The sequence below is a fragment of the Paroedura picta genome, chromosome 6 (genome assembly GCF_049243985.1).
Source record: "Paroedura picta isolate Pp20150507F chromosome 6, Ppicta_v3.0, whole genome shotgun sequence".
NCBI lineage: Eukaryota > Metazoa > Chordata > Lepidosauria > Squamata > Gekkonidae > Paroedura > Paroedura picta.
The window spans coordinates 15,031,933-15,050,393 of record NC_135374.1 but is presented as its reverse complement, the minus strand read 5'-3'; the positions used below and the strand labels follow the sequence as shown (position 1 = coordinate 15,050,393).

Here is an 18,461-nt window from a genome sequence, read left to right as displayed (position 1 = left end):
AAAAGATTACAAACCTCCCCAAAATTTCGCTCATCACCGATCCTCGCTAGCCAACCATCTGAAAAAAAACCCAAGTCTGCTTTGTGTAGATGAGAAACACGGGATAAAGATCATGTTAAGTGAGACAAATCTATTATGACAATTGCCTCGATCCTGTCGGCCATATTAAGAGATAACCTTTTGGCTTTGAATTCTGTAACGGCGTAAAACCTTAATGTCAGTGTAAATGTTATGGTTTTGTCGATTCTTTACACCAGTAAAGGTGTTCTGATTCTGATCTCTAACCTCAATGATATTGGCTGTAGCAACATCAAGGCTTAAGCATTGCTCAGGTAGGGCACTGAAGGATAATCAGCATAAAGCAGCTGGCCTTTTCCACCCAGGAAAGGTTGATCAGTTGAAGCAGGTAAAAGACCCACATAGCCAGTTCTGGGTTGGGAAATACTGGGAGACCTTGGGGATGGAGCTGGGAGGGGGTGGGATTTGGGGCAGGGAGGGACCTCAGTGGAGTATAATGCTATGGAGTCCATCCTACGAAGCAGCCATTTTCTCCAGAAGGACTGATGTCTGTTGCCTGGCAACCGGCATCCCTAGATGGTACAAAGAACTTTCAAAATGGGCTATGATGCGACAGCCCAAAACAAAAACTAGCCCTAAAGTTGAGTTGCTGACAGAGCCAAACACACCTGAAAATTTTGTAACAAAAGTTAGGGGGGTGGGGAGATGACTTCATTTCTGTGAATGGTCCTTTATTCAAAATGTATCTAACCTTTACACAAAGAGCCCTGGGTTGAAGGGTTAGTACACACCCCCTCCATCTCAAAATGAATTACAAAAACTTCTTGGAAGCTTGAGCATTTAAAGTATTGATCACAAACATAGAATTTACCTGAGCTGACAGGTAAATGTTGGGAAAGGCCTGTGACCTGAAGAAGAAGCCAGTATGGCGTAGGCTAGAAAGAACAGAAAGAGAGGCTGTTGCTATTTTTATCCTGATACGTTTCCTTTTCCTAATTCCTAATTTCCTAACTCTTTTATAGACGCTATAGCACAACTTGCACAATCATTTCATTTTAGTTCAACACATGTAAATGGCCATTGCTCTGACAGCACAATGGCATGGGACCAGAAATAACATCACAGGGACTAACAGATTAGGATCCCAGTGAAATTCAATGGTTTTAGCTAGAGTTTCAGTGGAATATTAGACCATCGGCCTAAAGACGGATCCTATTTCTGGTTTCTCAACGGAAGTGATACTGTGCCATTGGAGTGAAGGTGATTTTCCTTCCACCACTGGCAGTAGTGGTTATGAGGTCTCCATTGGGAGGGGGAACCTGGCAGCCCTACGTTACACACATGGCAAGGAGCAAGCATTTCTGTTGAAGACTTGACCATGGTGTTTGGATTAAGCCCAATACAACTTGAGATTTAATGCAGTTATTTAAAATACTTCTATCCTGCCTTGTTTCCTTAGACCAGCCTTTCTCAACCTTTTTACCATTAAGGAAACCCTGGAACATTCTTCAGACTTCAAGAAACCCAAGAAGTGGTACATGGTTGGGAAGCAGAGCTGTGTACACACCCACCGTTGCCCCCCACTTCCCCTCCTTCCAGGCCTATCAATGGCCATTTTGGGAGGGTGGGAGGGTCAACGTGACAATATATGATCATATCCCCTGATTAATGTTTAACAAATATTTAAAATATATAGAAATTAATTAATTTCCACCCACTCAGGAAACCCTTCCAGGGTTGCCAAGAAAACCCAGGGTTTCATGAAACCCTGGTTGAGAAAGCCTACTGATTTAAAAAAAAATAGTGACAGCCCAACTCTCACAAGGTATGTGGAGCACATACTTGCTCCTGGAGCTCTTTGGTCCCCCTCCCCCTCTCTCAGACACACCCTGTCGAGAACGACTAGTTGGGGCAGCGCGGGGGGTCCGGAGAAGGAGCGTGCGGACAGGAGCGGAAACCTAAGAAAGGAAGATACAGAGGAAGAGATCCCGACAGACCCTCTTTGGATACGAAACTTACATAAAGGGATGTGGGGAATCAGTTTGCCAGGGGTGGGGGAAACGGTAGCACAGGGGCAGTCAGTACAAGCGGGGAGAGCAAGGGAGAAACCCAGGGCGGGGCGGTGGCGGAGAGACGCGGAGTCCCGGAAGGGCGAGGTCCGCCTGAGAAGCCCGGAGGGTGGAGACAGGGGCTAGAGAGGCCACTTAAGGAAGCGTCAATGAGGAGACGGGGTTGGAGGCGTAGTGAAAGAACTACCCTGAACCCAGGAGCGGGAGAGAGAATACCGACTCCATTCTGAGACGCTGTTTCCTAACGATAAAGCCGTCTAGTCCCGGGTCTCCCTCCCCGAACAACGTGGCGGACCCGAAGCGTGGCAAAGACCCGGCGGACCCTGACAACCCACAAACAAACTCCGCCCCCTGTTCCCCCTAACCTCACCATCCATACCTCTTGTTTGCTTAACTGCCTCCATGGTCCCTCGCCGTCCCTCAGACACACACCCAAACTCCTCCCTCCCTCCCTCCCTCCCACCTCCCCCCACCCACATTCCTTCCTTCTTTCCATAGACACACACCCAAGCTCCTCCCCCTTCCCCCAACAGATTCCCGGGGTGGGCCATAAATCCCTATTAAAAACATGGAACATTTACATGGGTGGGGGAACCCCGGAGAAGTCTTCAAATGGAGACGAACCACAATCACAAGAAAGCACGCTGAGGAAATCCCTCTTCAAGCTGTCCTTTAAACAAGCTTGGCTTTAAGACTGGGAAGAATGTGGGCTAAAAGCCGCTTAATCTCATACAAATAACCGCCGGCAGTTAATTATGATTCTAGTGTCTTAATTTTCATTATGTATATATTTATGGGATAATGCCAATAGCAAAAATGTGTGTGCTGCTGGGATAACAGCCCCAGACTGCTAAATTAATGCCGCTGCCCACTGCCTGCTCTTTAGCTCGGCGGGGAGTCAAGAAATACACCAATTATGGCTTTCCGAACACTTTATTGTTCTCTCCCACTGTGCCGAACAGCTATTTGATTGATGCTCCTCCCAACACGCTCCTTCCAATTAAAAGCAACTGATTGTGTGGGGTCCGCAAGATTTCCCTGGCGTTAAAACCCTCTTGCTGTCTTTGGCCAGCACGCCCCGTTCTTGCGTTCCATCTGAAAAGTTGCTCAGCTCTTCTTGGGTGTGCATCAATCTTTTCCCAACTTTGAAAGATGTGAAAAGTGCATTCTGTTTGCACAGTGGCCAGGCTAGGAAGCCTAGATCACAATAGCATCGCCCTACCTGGGTTCCCTAGCATTCGGCTAATTCCGAGCTGAAAAAAATACTTGAAAAATGCAGGTAAGGTTTTGAGTTTCCAGAATATTTACCATATTTGAATACCATACTAGTTTTGGGATAGTGGACTATAAGGAACTATTGACATTTTGGGGGAGTTCAGTATACCCAAACTTGAAAAATACTGGGATTTGGATGTGAAAATACCTTATGTAGGGAAAATCTTGAAGATATACAATGAAAACTGCAACAGAAATCCATTATGGAAGTTATTCAAGGGCTTAAAGCAAGAAAGGGTGGGTATTATCAGCTCAGAAGCAGTATCATATAGAGGATGATGGTGATACCTTCCCATAAAAAACTGCTGTTGGGGGAGCATCCAGCTCTGTCCTGGAGAATACCCTACTTGAATTTGTCCACTCCCCCTTTAAAGCCCTCAAAGTTGGTAGGCATCACCGAATCTGGACACTATGTTGCAGGAGTGGCCAAACTGTGGCTCTCTAGATGTCCATGGACTACAATTCCCACGAGCCCTTGCCAGCATGACGCATGGGATTTGTAGCCCACAGACAACTGGAGAACCACAGTTTGACCCCCCTCCTGCAATATAGTCTATACCAGCATAGCACTTTATTCCCTCTCCTACTGAGGGCAGGAGCTCCTGGGTTTTGATATAAATTGGGTTTAATAATTTAAATGTTTTCATTTGAAATGTATTGACGTGCTGCATGCCACCCTGAGCCCCCAGGGAAGGGTGGCATAGAAATGTGATAAATAAATCAACATTCCCTGGAAATCTAGTTGGTCTTTAAGGTGCTCCTGGCCTTGAATCTTGGCTTCATTTTCATTTTCATTAAAGCTTCCAGTCTTCAGAAGTTTGATCAAAGGGAATATTTTCCCCCCATGAATATAATGGTGCTGGATCACATTTTACCCTGGCAGCCCCACTGTGACTTTGTCTACCTTATTGTGGATTGTGAATTCCACGAGGGCGAGTCCTAGTTAAAATGAGTAAATGAAAGTGTTTCCTGGTTTATTTTAATAGCATTCCAATTAGCAATTTATATTTTTAAACATTGTACAAATATCACACTCAGCAGGAAACCATTTCTCAAAGCGTGTTTGCAGAGCTTCTGGTAGCCTGGCATCAACACTTAATGAAGAAATTGCCTGAAATGCCAAATGAAGCCTGGGGAACTTTTCTCTCTCTCTCTCTCCTTCCCTCCTATTAAAGATCAATCATGGCCATCAAATTACTTGAACTGAACAGAATTTGAGAATGAGCAGAGACAGTGAAATAGAAGAGAATGGCAGAAAAGGAATGGAGTTTTCAGAAGCAAATTTCAGTCGCAACCTCTGAATGTGGAAGGGTGCCCATGGTCAAGCAGTGACCCATTCTCAAGATCCTTGTGGGAACATAAACACATGAATCTGCCATTCACGCCTGCCTTTTATGGACCAACTAGCTCTTGTATTTACTACAAATAGTAAATACAAGAGCTAGTTGGTCCATAAAAGGCAGGCGTGAATGGCAGATTCTTGTGTTTCCAGGGTACCCTTTCCAGGGTAACAGGCAGGTAAAGGTCTTGCCCAACACCTGCTAGCATCAATCTGGAGATGCCAAAGTTGACCTTCTGCATGCACAGCACAAGTTCTGCCAATGACTCACATGGACCTTCCCCTATCAGCTTTCACTATTCCTATTAATGACATGAATATGCAGAACTGTAAAGAACAGCTGCTCATCTTAGCCTCATCAGCAGTTCTCAGGTCTTGTTCCAATATCCAACAAAATATTGAATCAATTCCTGGAAAGGTTAATAACATTTTGCAAAGAGTGGGTGTGGCCGACGGCTCCCAGGTCTGCCCCGCCCCCTCAAGGCATCACTGCTCATCTCAGGGCGTGTATGCAAATTCCTAGAGACTATGGCCAATCAGAAGCTGTGGATGCTCTGAGAGAGGGAGAAGGTCAGAAGTCAGAGGAGGAGAAATTCAGACAGCTCTTAGAATCATAGAGCTGGAAGGGGCCATACAGGCCATCTGGAGGACCCCTGGTCTACAGAGATCAGGTCCCATAGAACAGGGGTAGTCAACCTGTGGTCTTCCAGATGCTCATGGACTACAATTCCCAGGAGCCCCTGCCAGCAAATGCTGGCAGGGGCTCCTGGGAATTGTAGTCCATGGACATCTGGAGGACCACAGGTTGACTACCTGTGCCATAGAGAGAATGGCTGCTTTGGAGGGTGGACTCTATGGCATTATAATTGCCTGAGATTCCCGTCCTCCCTTGTTGGGACTTTAAGACTACGCTTGATCCTAAGTCCCTATGGAAAAATAGAGCTCCAGAGTAACAGAGCATTTTGAAAGTATGCAGTTATTAGTTACCTTTGTGGACGAGGCGCAGGGCCAGCTTCAGAGCACATTGAGGTTTAAAAGAGACAAGTCTTACTAGGAAAGTTTATTTACAGATAGATACCATGTTCATCGGCTTCATTCTCCTTACTGAACCAGAGTACAAAGGCTTAGGTACAAAAGCAGCACATTGCAAGCCTCTTGTGGCTAGGCGACAGGCAGGACTACATGTCACACATCTGCAAATGGAAAACATAGAGAGCCTACTGGAGTCTGCTTCTTGTTTCAGACAGCACACTGATGTGCTCTTCCTGAAAAAAGAGGAAGTGGGTGGGAACCCAGCTTAAACAAAAGGAATCCCAGCCATGTGCTTGGGATTTTCCCACTGCATCCTTAGAGCGACCATTAGGTGCAGTAGTAAGCACAAAGGTGCAGCTCAGCTGCTTAAAACAGCTTAACAACAGCCCTTCAAGGCTGACTTCATCAAATTACTTGCTGATTGCAGTTCCAACATCCCCAAACCCCACCATTGCTAGACTCCAACCCAAAGCTCCACGAACTTCCCAACCCAGAACCAACAATCCTAACTCACATCAGAATGTTTTTATTCTCCCAGGCTTTGTTTGTAGAACTCTTAGTCCACTGAAGCGATCAATTTTTCATTTCATTTTCAATTTGCCCTTTTGATCTAAAACCACTCCCCCCCGCCCACCCACCCACCCACCCACTGCAAACTGAACCTGCAGTTCTTTCTTTTTGTGCCATTTCTTTTGCTTCTGTGACCTAATTCGGTCCATTTCAAAGCTATTTATTTATTATATGGTGCGAGCAGTGTTGCCAGGAGATCTAAGGCTTATCCAGCAGCTGGTAAAGGGGCATTGGGAGGTGGCTTGCCACTTCCTGGCTCCGTGTCCTGACCCCTAGTGTTCTTTGGAGGAACTACTACCCAAATCCTTGGAGGTCTCCCCTCCAAGTACTAGCCAGGATCAGCCCTGCTTAGCTTCTGAGATCTGAAAGGATCTGGCTTGCCTGGGCTATCCAGGTTAGGGCTCTGTTCAGCATTATATGCATAAACAATGTCCACGGAGCGCATGCACACATGTACCCACACAGTCATGATACACATGAAGTATAAAACCTGTGCATATCTACAGAAAGAATCGCAAACAAGGCCAAATCAATGACGCAAGCACAAGTGAATTTAGGCAGGATTCTGATTCTGTGAAGGCAAACGGGTGGCAGGTTACAGTAGATGAGCGATTGGGATGTGAGTGTCCTGCGTTGAGCAGGGGGTTGGACTAGATGACCCAGGAGGTCCCTTCCAACTCTATGATTCTATCCCAATGAGAGCAGTTATTCTTTCATCACTATTTCAGATCTTCCCTGAGTGCTCCTACACGTGTATCCCAATGAGAGTGTTAGCGCTGGACTTCTCGGTTCGTGCCCGTTGTTTAATGATTGCTTTATTCCTTTTTAAAATCACCTTGAGGCCTCTTTCTGAGCGGAAACACAGGCTATACATTTTCTAAATAATTTAGTAAATCGATAAATATATAATAGCGGAGCACCGCAGAGGGCAAGAGAGGAGGCTGGAGACACGGGGCTGTTCTCTGAGCAAGCGGATGATTTGCGCGCTCGTGCTGCTGAGCTTTGTAGAAGAATGCTTACAAGAGCGACTTAGGACCCCCCAAAAAGTGCCGGCTAAAAGGCCGGAACTGCTGGGCACATCTGCAAAGTCCAGGCTGCCTTTTAAAATCCAGTACGACTGCAAGCTCTCCCTGGCAGCGCATCAGAGCAAAGCCAGCCAACAATCCCTTTGACCCAGAAAGGCTGATGCACACTTGCTCTTTGGAAATTAGTAGCTGACATGAAAAAAAAATAATGTGGGGAAGATGATCAAGGTCAAGAATAGATGATCAAGGTCAAGGCTTGGAGCTCAGTTGTAAAGAAGAAGAGGAGTTGGTTTTTATCTGTCGCTTTCTCCTACTCGAAGGAATCTCAAAGCGGCTTGCAATTGCCTTCCTTTCCTCTCCTCACACCAGGCATCCTGGGAGGCAAGGGGAGTTGAGAGGGCTCTGACAGAACTGCTCTATGAGAACAGTTCTAATAAGACCATATCTAGCCCAAGGTCACCCAGCTGGCTCCATCTGGAGGAGTTGGGAATCAAACCTGTTTCTCTAGATTAGAAGCCACAGCTCTTGACCACTAAAGATTTTCCAGGCAAACAGAGAAGTCTCAGCCCTGCTTTTTATACATAAAATGTCTGTCATTATGATGAGTAGATGGACTCATTAGATGTCCTAGTAAGACATTTATGAAATGTAGCTCAGGGGTGACAATAAGGTGACCCCCTCGGATTTGTGCAAAACTCTATGGTATTACCACAGAATACTGTCCAAATCCTAGAGAGTCACCTCAGTGTCACCCTAGTGATGTGTTGTCACTTCCAGTGTTTTCTGGAAGTGACATCATGCTGTTGGTGTGGTGCCATCTCCTCTTGATTGCACACTCTCAACTTCCTGATGGTCGCGAGCCACTGGTTCACACCCCTAGATCATCTGTGTTTCCGAAATATCTGTGTCCCAAAGATCAGGTGTGAGGGGACCAGGCACGCCATATTTGGGAGGCTGTTTCATAATTGTGAGATTGCCACTGAAGAGGCACTCTCTTGTGCACCTATCAGACGAGCTTCTTTGACTGATGAAGCAATCCAGAGGCCCCTCCCGATGATCTTACTGCCCCTGCAGTAGAGTTGCCAGCCTCCAGATGGGGGCTGGAGATCTCCCACTATTACAACCGATATCCAGGAGAGAGAGAAATCAGCTCCCCTGGAGAAAATGGCTGCTTTGGAAAGTGGACACTAGGGCAGGGGTAGTCAACCTGTGGTCCTCCAGGTGTCCATGGACTACAATTCCCATGAGCCTCTGCCAGCAAACACTGGCAGGGGCTCATGGGAATTGTAGTCCATGAACATCTGGAGGACCACAGGTTGACTACCCCTGCTCTAGGGCATTATACCCCACTGAAGTCACTCCTCAAACCCCTTCCTCCCCAAGCTCCACTCCCGACTGTCTCCAGGTAGGTTCTTATATCATAAGTAGTCCCAAAGTGATTTCCCATCCTCCCTCCATAACAGGCTCTTAACCACTAAAGCACGCTGGATCTCAAAGCTGCCAGACCCATCAGGCAGGAATATATGGGAACTTGATCCATTATTCAACTGCAGAACTAGAATTTGGCTGCTATGCAGCACAGTCTTATATGGAATACCTCTGCGGAGCACTGCACTATAGCACTGTCAAATTCTCGGTGTCCAGTTTGAAATATGGAAGGTTCTGGAAACTTGAGTACAAGGCCTGATTCGGCCCCAACGGCAGTAGATCATAGCCGAAGTTTCGCGCGGAGTACGACACACGGACCTCCGCTCGAACGCGAGAATTCTCCATGCAGGAGTACATTTTACTTTTCCTTCCTTTGATGCTTTTGAGCAGTACACTTTAAAAAGGTGAGATGAAGGCAACAAGAGGGGGTATGAACCAGAGCCACCAGTTCAAACGAACGGCAATGCCGTCCTCTAGCATCACATACAAAGAAGCGGAGCTTCCCTTTTCAAGGATACGCCAGGAACTGAATCTTGTCACACATCAAAAACATAACAGGAATGTCTGAAGCTACTTTGTGACTCATTATCACTGTATTTGTAAGGGAAAGTATGCTCGCTATTGTGTATTCACCTAAATCAGCTCAGATGCATTAAAAATTGGATTTGGGCTGTAGCGAATAGTTTGCAAGGCAGAGTAGTTCAGCCGTGGATACGGCTGCCTGAGGAAGTGGTGAGCTCCCCCTCACTGGCAGCCTTCAAGCAGCGGCTGGACAGATAATTATCCTGGATGCTTTGGGCTGATCCTGCATTGAGCAGGGGTTGGACTAGATGGCCTCTATAACCCCTTCCAACTCTCGGATTTCTATAAGTCTAGGTCAGCAGTGGAATGGGCTGCCTAAGGAGGTAGTGAGCTCCCCCTTACTGGCTCCCCCTTCAAGCAGCGGCTGGACAGATACTTTTCATGGATGCTTTAGGCTGATCCTGCGTTGAGCAGGGGGTGGGACTAGATGACCTGTATGGCCCCATCCAACTTTATGATTCTATGATTGCCATCCTCCAGCTTTGATTTATATATCATAAATCACTTTTACAGTGGAATAGTGAGTTTGCATGCTGCCAATTCTAGTAGCAGTAAAATCTAGAGACAGTAGGGTTCCATGTGCATGCCTGGAACCCCTGGGATATTTTGGGGAATGAGGTGTGGTGAAAAGAATATTGTCAGGAATGCATTAATATAACTTTTGGTTCCACCCAGAAATGGCATCACTGTCGATCTCTGATTTCTCCATTTTCAGTGGTAAAAAGCATTGTTGTTGTTGACCCCATGGATCCCCTTTAAGGATCGCTGCCTTGTGGCGAAGGGTCTTGCGTAGCTCAGTGAAGCTATGAGCTATGCTGTGTAGGGCCACCCAAGACCGATAGGTCATAGAATCACAGAATCATAGAATCATAGAGTTGGAAGGGGCCATACAGGCCATCTAGTCTAACCCCCTGCTCAACGCAGGATCAGCCCAAAGCATCCTAAAGCATCCCAGAAAAGATTTTCCTGATATCTAGCCTATATCGTTGTACTTGAAGTTTAAACCCATTACTGCATGTCCTCTCCTCTGCAGCCAACAGAAACAGCATCCTGCCCTCCTCCAAGTGACAACCTTTCAAATACTTAAAGAGGGCTATCATGTCCCCTCTCAACCTCCTTTTCTCCAGGCCGAACATTCCCAAGTCCCTCAACCGATCTTCATAGGGCTTGGTCCCTTGGCCCCAGGTCATAGCAGAGAGCTCTGACAAAAGGTGACGGCAAACCACTCCAGTATCTTCGCCATGAAAACTCTATGGACAGTACCAAAAAAAGGTAAAAAGCATAGAGATGGGCAAAATCTAGAGCGGGGATTCTCAACCTTGTTTTGACAGTTAATACAGCCTGATACTCAGGCTTTACGGTTTTAACTTTGCTACGGTGTACACCGCAGAATAAAAATTTAATTCAATATTATTATTTTATTTGATGTAGCTTGATCCGTGCAGCATTATCGTAATCAGCTTCTCCAATTCCCACGCTGTACAAGCGCAGGGGAGCTTCCCAGCATGCTGCGCCTTAAAAAATGCATCATCCACAGGCGCAACTTTCGGAAAGTAATGGGGAGACAAAAAAAAAAAAAAGAGTCAAACGCTACTTCGACAGCCTGGAAATAAAACAAATGTGTAAGGAATAAACAGTTTGGAATAAGTTCGAAGTAAACGCAGCTTGGAAATTGAAGCTTTTTTTTTCCTTAGAGAAATGAAATGCATGGCCCACTTTCTCTATTGTGAGCTCCAGAGCCGTCCAAGGACTCAGCGGTAATCAGAGAAGATGAATGAGAGAAGAAATAGCACCCATAAGTCCCTGCCTACCTAAGCCTGTATAGTGCTGTGCTATTTAAAGCAGGCTCTCATTTACAAAAAATAGCCCATGCTTTTTAAAAATAAACTCCACATGACTCTCACGTTCCGTGCCCACTTTTGACGAAATTTATTTTGCATGGCTTAGGGAGGAAAAAGAAGAAGACTTCGGGGAAACAGTCTAAGCTCACTTTATTTTGTCCTTTGTAGCGTCACGCGACTTTCACCATCTCTGAAGCGGGGTCGTGGTGGTGGTTCACGTGCCTTGTTCGGCCGGAGAGACATCTATCTTTTATTTGTGATCATTTCAAAAACCAGCCTGTTGGTCGCCCTTTGCGGCCCAAAGCAGAATTTGTTTTGGCCCTTGCTGGAGTAGAACTTAAGAAGGCCGAACAATCAAAATGAAAAGTGCAGTTGATTTAAAGCAGGTGTAGTCAAACTGTGAATGCTGGCCAGGGCTCATGGGAATTGTAGTCCATGGCCATCTGGAGGGCCGCAGTTTGACTACCCCTGATTTAAAGGAATGGTTTTGCTCCTAAGGGGCTGAGTCGAAATACCATTGAGTGAGGGAACAGCATGAGGGAACAACACTGTCATGGCAGCCCCCACCCAGGCAAAAAATAGATGGTTTGCCTTTGTCTCCCTTGGTTGTCTCCCTCACTTGGTGGTCTCCCATCTGAGTATTAACTGCATCGGCACTCCTGTAGCTTCCAAATCCTGACAAGTGGAGCTATTGAGGCTACTCCCCAGCTGAAGCAATCTCTGCTTTCTTCACATCTGGCACAGAGACCAGCAGCTGTCCTCTCCAGCTTTGCCTCTACGCAAGCATCAAGTTTCTGGCCATCAAAACAGTAGCAAAGGAAGGAGCACCACTCCTTATTCAATTGCAGTATGTGGAGCTGAAGAGAGGACCCCAATGCCTGGGTATTCAGAACATTCATCAAGGACCCCCAGCAATTGATCAGTGTGGCTTTAGTCAGTAGCAGGATTGACCGCTGTCAACATTTCCCTTACCTATCTTCAGACTCTATGGTCATCTTTGGGTGAACCTTTCGTTTCCAGCCTGGGACTGCTTATTTATCACTTCCATATTATAAAGGTTAAAGCATACCTCCCCAACTGAGATTCTGATTAGGAATCATTCCCAGGAGCAGATTCACAACATGCATTCACTTCCCCACTGGGCGGCCGGCACAATCCATCGGCCTGCCCATCCCCAGGACTGTCTCATGGTTCCTGAACAGGGCAGGTTACACTACTCTGCCCGCCCTGACTCCCTGGAGGGGGGTAATTAATACAGCCACCTTTTAGCAGCAGCACTTACTAGCCCTGCCTTCTCTCCCCCCTTCCCCCAAATGGACTCACCCAAGATTGCTGTTTCCTGCTTAGCCTATTAGGATTGTAGACTCCAGGTTGGGAAATTCCTGGGGACTGGGGGTGAAGCCTGGGGAGGGTAGGATTTGGGGAGGGGAGAGGCTTCAACAGGGTACAGTACCAAAGACCCTTCAGAGCAGGAGACCATCAGGCAAGTTGGCAACCTTGTTGCACATCCCCTCCTTTCCATCCAGGATGGAATGGATTTTGTGTTTGTGTGTTGTAGCTCCACTTTTCATCTTACAAGTGGGTGCAAATTGTCCTCCAGAGTTTGATTTTGCTTGCCCGTGTCTACCTATTCTGATAAGCTCAACTGCTCAGGTACCCCTGTGGCCCTCCTTTCCCACGTGTCAATTACTTACTACCCTGCTCCCTGCTCCAGAGCTGGACCCAATGGACTTCCGGATCAGAAACAATATTCTCACTCTTGTCTTATTTTATTCCCTTAATGGCCTCTTACACCTTGCTTCGAATTTGGAGGCTGAAAGTACAGCTGCCAACAGAAGGCCACTAACCCTTGGTGAGACTTGGAGGGCAGAACTGATCAAATGTCATCTGTTGATGTTGCAACCCCACTTCTAGCTGCATAACCAGATGTGACATCAGCACATGATGGGCATGAACCAGCTGACAAACCAGTGTTTACCATGAATGTTGACCATATTGTGGTTCACAAACACACAAAGTTCATGAACAGAAGAACTGCTATGAACGTTCACAAATTTAGTTTGTGGCAGTTCCTGAAGCAGCTCACTGCTGCTCGGCTGTTTGGTATAAATGGCTGGGAGACATTTAAACAACTGTTTTAAGTGTTCTCTGTGAAAAGCCATGGGGAGCAGAAAGCAGGGGTTTGAATAGCTCCAAATGGCTGGCTGCCCGAGAAAACCCCTTTAAAAAGCTGAACCATGGAAACAGGCTGCCCCTGAGGCTCAGCTGTTTTCTATCTAAACAGCTGAGTTCAGTATGGCCCAGCTGTTTAAAGAGGCTTTCTTGGGCAGTCAACCCCTGAGGCTAGCTGCCTAAGAAAGCCCCTTTAAACAGCTGACCCACAGGAGCAGGTTGCTCCTACAGTTCAGCTGTTTCAGGTATGAAACTCACAAACCCAGTTTGGTTCATAAGCAAGCCAATTAGTTTCATAGTGTTTGTGGTTTGGTTCATGGGTCACCCCATACACCACGAACTAAACTGTATTTTTGTTGTTCATGTCCTCCCCTAATCATGGAACCCTCTAGGAGTAACTTAAAACTCTGTAACATACAGTTTGTGTTGAATCCTACAGTGACATTACAAATGGCATTTCACTTCCCCGATTTTCTCTGATTGCCCTATGGGGGTTCTTTGGAAAGTGAAACCAGACAGGGAAAGAGCTAATCTGTCCCGAAATGGCAACCATTTTGTGAGCGCCGATTCCAATGACAGATGGTAGATATTTTGTGATTGGCCATTTTTCCTCTCCCGGCAGTCACCACTTCCAGGTGAAATTCACTACCCTTTGTCAAAATACCAAGTACTCACAGGTTGTGATCCCAGAACTAAAGCTCAACCAGAAAAGAAAGCTGGCGGCCCTGTAACAAAATAAACTTTTGTTTCCCCCTGTGGTCTTTGAACACTCATGCTTCAACCTGAAACGAGGTTATCTGTTCGTTTTATTTATCGCAGCTTAGCATTGTCGTTTTTTTGACGCATCCAATCACAGGAAAGACTTTAGTTCTGTCTGTCAGAACAGGACATATTAGAGAAAATTATGCTTTGCTTTTTTTTTTTAAATGTCTCTCAAGGATTCGCTCCGTCTCTCAAGCTATTAATGTCTCCCAAGCTATTAATATCAGCGCCTGGGATTGACGTGCAGGAAGCAAGCACAACAACATGCAAGTCTAAAAATAGACGCTTGTCAACCTGCACGATACATCCCCCAGTAAACAGTCCCTGTTCTTTTGTTTTGTTTCAGTGTAAATAAACCACGAGCGTGGTTGGAAGCGGAAAGAGTGTGTTTTTCCACCCGTTCGAGTCAATTGAACAGCACGCACATTCGTACCAAATTAGATCATTGTGAAGTCCCCGGGAAGACAATAAAAGGGGGAGGGGGGAACCGCGTGAGAAAAGATATTTACAGATTATCCTTTTGAAGCACAAGGAAAGCTATAAAGCAAAATGGTTTTCAAAACGCTGCAGCCTTATGAGAACAGAGTACACATTTGTTTCACGGTACCAAATATAGAAACAGCCCTCTCTCTTCCAGGCTTACAGTTCATAACTCATGGTGATTTTTCTCTCCGTCTTGCGTAAGCAGAGCATGAGTTCAGGGAGCAGCCAGAAGAGGAGGTGGGGCAGTTCCTGCCTTTGTCAAGGGCCAGCCAGCTCCTTCCTCCTAGGAGGAGGAGGAATCTGAAGTGGGCTCCACATTCTTCCATTTTCTATCCCTTCATTGTGCTTCCGAAAAGTGATCACACACAAAAGCTTATCTTTAAACCTATGAAACCTGCTTTGTGTGCAGATGATACAAGAGTCAAAACCCACGCCCGTTGGCTGCATCCAAGAGGGAGAGGGCACTCCCCCCACTTAGGAGGAGCAAGAGCCTGCAGAAGGTAAGCCATAGGCCAGCGAGCGGGACACGCTCCACCACAGGTACAGTGTTGACCCTGGTGGCCCAGCTCCCATGGCTGGGCCACTGCACTCCCAGGACTCTTGCCCACTGGGGAATGGGGGAGCCTGGCTGGCCATGCTCTACAGCGCCATGGGTGCATCACCAGCTCTGGCGACCCGGCTCATATCATTGGGCTGCTGCAATCCCAGTCCTCCTGCCCATCAGGAAGCAGGAGAGGCTGGCTGGCCTTGCCCCAGTGTGCCACACCAGCCCCAGATCCCTCCTGCCTGCTGCCCCTTTTAGAGCATGTTTTTTAAAGTGGGGTTTGATACTAATGCCTTGAATAAAACGTAGTGGGCCTTATAGGTAGTACTGTGCTCAAGCTTTGCACTGCGGCTTCAGACCAACATCTGAATCCGCATCTGAATCCATCCACAAAGAGAAAGCACCTGCATGGACATTCCCACTCTGAGATCTATGATGCTGCTTTCAAATACTTGCTGATCACAGGGAGGGAGAGCATCCACAAGCTGTCCTTCTGCAGATTTGCACCAAGGAGACCATTCTGCCATTGCGTGGAGGCATGGGTCATGCAAAACGGAGCCAGGTTGAGGCTGGGTGGCAAGAACGATCATGGCCCCCCTATAGGAGTGGCGGTTTGCGAGTTCCATCTGCCCCCTCCTCACCCTTCTCCTCCCCCCTATTGCTGGGGATATTAGGGATGGGACAACATTTCCGCCCCATCTTTAACTTTATTGTATACTGTTTGATATTGCTCTATTTTATGGTTTAAATGTCAGGGGTTTTAATGGGATTTTTTAAGGTTTTATCTGACATTTGTAACCCACCACGAGCCTTCGGGGAGTGGTGGGAAATAAAGCGCAAAACAAACAAACAAACAAACAAAGTATTGCCCAAATGTTTGTGTTGAATAATCTTTGCTGTACAGCAAGTTTTTAAAAAACAAACAAACAAACAAACAAAGTATAGCCCAAATGTTTGTGTTGAATAATCTTTGCTGTACAGCAAGTTTTAAAAAATGTTTACACTGATTTTGTTGGAGGTACCAATACCTCTACCAATACCTGGTCCTGCCAGACCAACCTGGTTTCCTTTTTTGACCAAGTAACAGGTTTGCTGGATCAGGGAAATTCGGTTGATATCATTTACTTGGATTTTAGCAAAGCTTTTGACAAGGTTCCCCATGATGTTCTGATGGATAAGTTGAAGGACTGCAATCTGGATTTTCAGATAGTTAGGTGGATAGGGAATTGGTTAGAGAACCGCACTCAAAGAGTTGTTGTCAATGGTGTTTCATCAGACTGGAGAGAGGTGAGTAGCGGGGTACCTCAGGGCTCGGTGCTCGGCCCGGTACTTTTTAACATATTTATTAATGATCTAGATGAGGGGGTGGAGGGACTACTCATCAAGTTTGCAGATGACACCAAATTGGGAGGACTGGCAAATACTCCGGAAGATAGAGACAGAGTTCAACGAGATCTGAACACAATGGAAAAATGGGCAAATGAGAACAAGATGCAATTTAATAAAGATAGGTGTAAGGTTCTGCATCTGGGTCAGAAAAATGAAAAGCATGCCTACTGGATGGGGGATATGCTTCTAGGTAGCACTATGTGTGAACGAGACCTTGGGGTACTTGTGGACTGTAAACTAAACATGAGCAGGCAGTGTGATGCAGCGGTAAAAAAGGCAAATGCCATTTTGGGCTGTATCAACAGGGGCATCACATCAAAATCACAAGATGTCATAGTCCCATTGTATACGGCACTGGTCAGACCACACTTGGAGTACTGTGTGCAGTTCTGGAGGCCTCACTTCAAGAAGGACATCGATAAAATTGAAAGGGTACAGAGGAGAGTGACGAAGATGATCTGGGGCCAAGGGACCAAGCCCTATGAAGATAGGTTGAGGGACTTGGGAATGTTCAGCCTGGAGAAAAGGAGATTGAGAGGGGACATGATAGCCCTCTTAAAGTATTTGAAAGGTTGTCACTTGGAGGAGGGCAGGATGCTGTTTCTGCTGGCTGCAGAGGAAAGGACACGCAGTAATGGGTTTAAACTTCAAGTACAATGATATAGGCTAGATATCAGGAAAAAGTTTTTCACAGTCAGAGTAGTTCAGCAGGATGCTGAACTGTCTTTAGGATGCTTAGGGCTAGTCCTGCATTGAGCAGGGGGTTGGACTAGATGGCCTGTATGGCCCCTTCCAACTCTATGATTCTATGATTCTTAGATTCTTAATTTGTTTTTATTCCTGTGAGTGTGTAGATAGGACCCCAAAGTACTGCTTTGCCCGGGCCTATAATGCCATTAAGATGGCCCTGTCGTCGCCCCACCCCCCACCCGAAAGTTGCTGGAAGAAAAAGAGGAAGCATCCAAGGGGATTATTTTCTGGCAGCAAGGTCTACCGTACAACTACATGAAACATCCTCGTGTGCATTCAGTCGTTTGACCTGAAAGCCTTTGCCATTCGCATTGGCCTGACATCTGGTCAGCAATGACACTGTGCAGCCAGCCCAAGTTCACAGCCACTAGGTTGTTTGGGAAATGCCAGGATATGGAGCCAGAAATTGCTGCTGCCTTTTGTTCTAGCACTGCTACTGCTGTAATTCTAAGTAGCTCATAAGTCACTGTAGTTTAGCTCTCAGACTCTTCCCTAAATGAATACTGTTTTGTCTGTGGGCGTTTGGACACAGGTTCAAATGAGGGTTCTCTGCTAGCAAAGGCCTGCTCCAAGTAACCAATCAAGGAACCTGATCACTCTGACAGAGCCAATCGGATTGCTCTACTTAGGGCCAATCGGATTGCTCTGCGTAGGGCCAATCAGATTGCTCTGCTAGAGCCAATCAGATTGCTCTGCTTAGAGCCAATCAGTGGCAACAGCTGGCTGCCTGAAAGGTATAAAAGTGCATTTGTTTGTCTTTTTTTTCTGTTTAGTAGTTGTAGTCTGTTGCTGGAGTTGCAAAATAAAAAGAGCTGTTTTGAAGACTTGGAGTCTTTGATCACTGAACCCGCAGACTTAATAAATAGTGCCAGCGGAGTGGAGATGTGGATGTGCAGGCAAAGGGGCGACTGGTGCCGTTTCAGAAAGAAGATCAGGAGCTCTTGGAATATAAGGCTTGGTCAATTAGGGCTGCCAGCTCTGGAACAGGTAATAACTGGAGACAGAGAGGGTGGGGACTGGGGGAAGTAGGGTTTGGGGAGGGGGACAAACTCAGTGGGGCATAAGGCCACAAAGTCTACCCTGAGAGTCTGCATCATGGCCCATTGGGAGGCTGGCAACCCTATGGTAAACACAGAGGGAGAAGAGGGGAATCTGTGGATCACACACTGAGCAGAGGGTTGG

General features: G+C 46.5%; 1 protein-coding gene and 1 long non-coding RNA gene across 4 annotated transcripts in view; one reads left to right on the top strand and one right to left on the bottom strand.

Moving 5' to 3' along the window:
• Positions 1-18,461, bottom strand: part of CNTN5 (contactin 5) — a 744,496-nt gene that overhangs the window by 308,355 nt on the left and 417,680 nt on the right. The gene's annotated exons all lie outside the window — the stretch shown is intronic.
• LOC143839458 (uncharacterized) overlaps positions 14,945-18,461 on the top strand; it is a 71,655-nt gene continuing 68,138 nt past the window's right edge. Inside the window, exon 1 of the long non-coding RNA XR_013231710.1 lies at positions 14,945-15,096. This is a non-coding gene — a long non-coding RNA (uncharacterized LOC143839458). The remainder of the gene's footprint in view (positions 15,097-18,461) is intronic.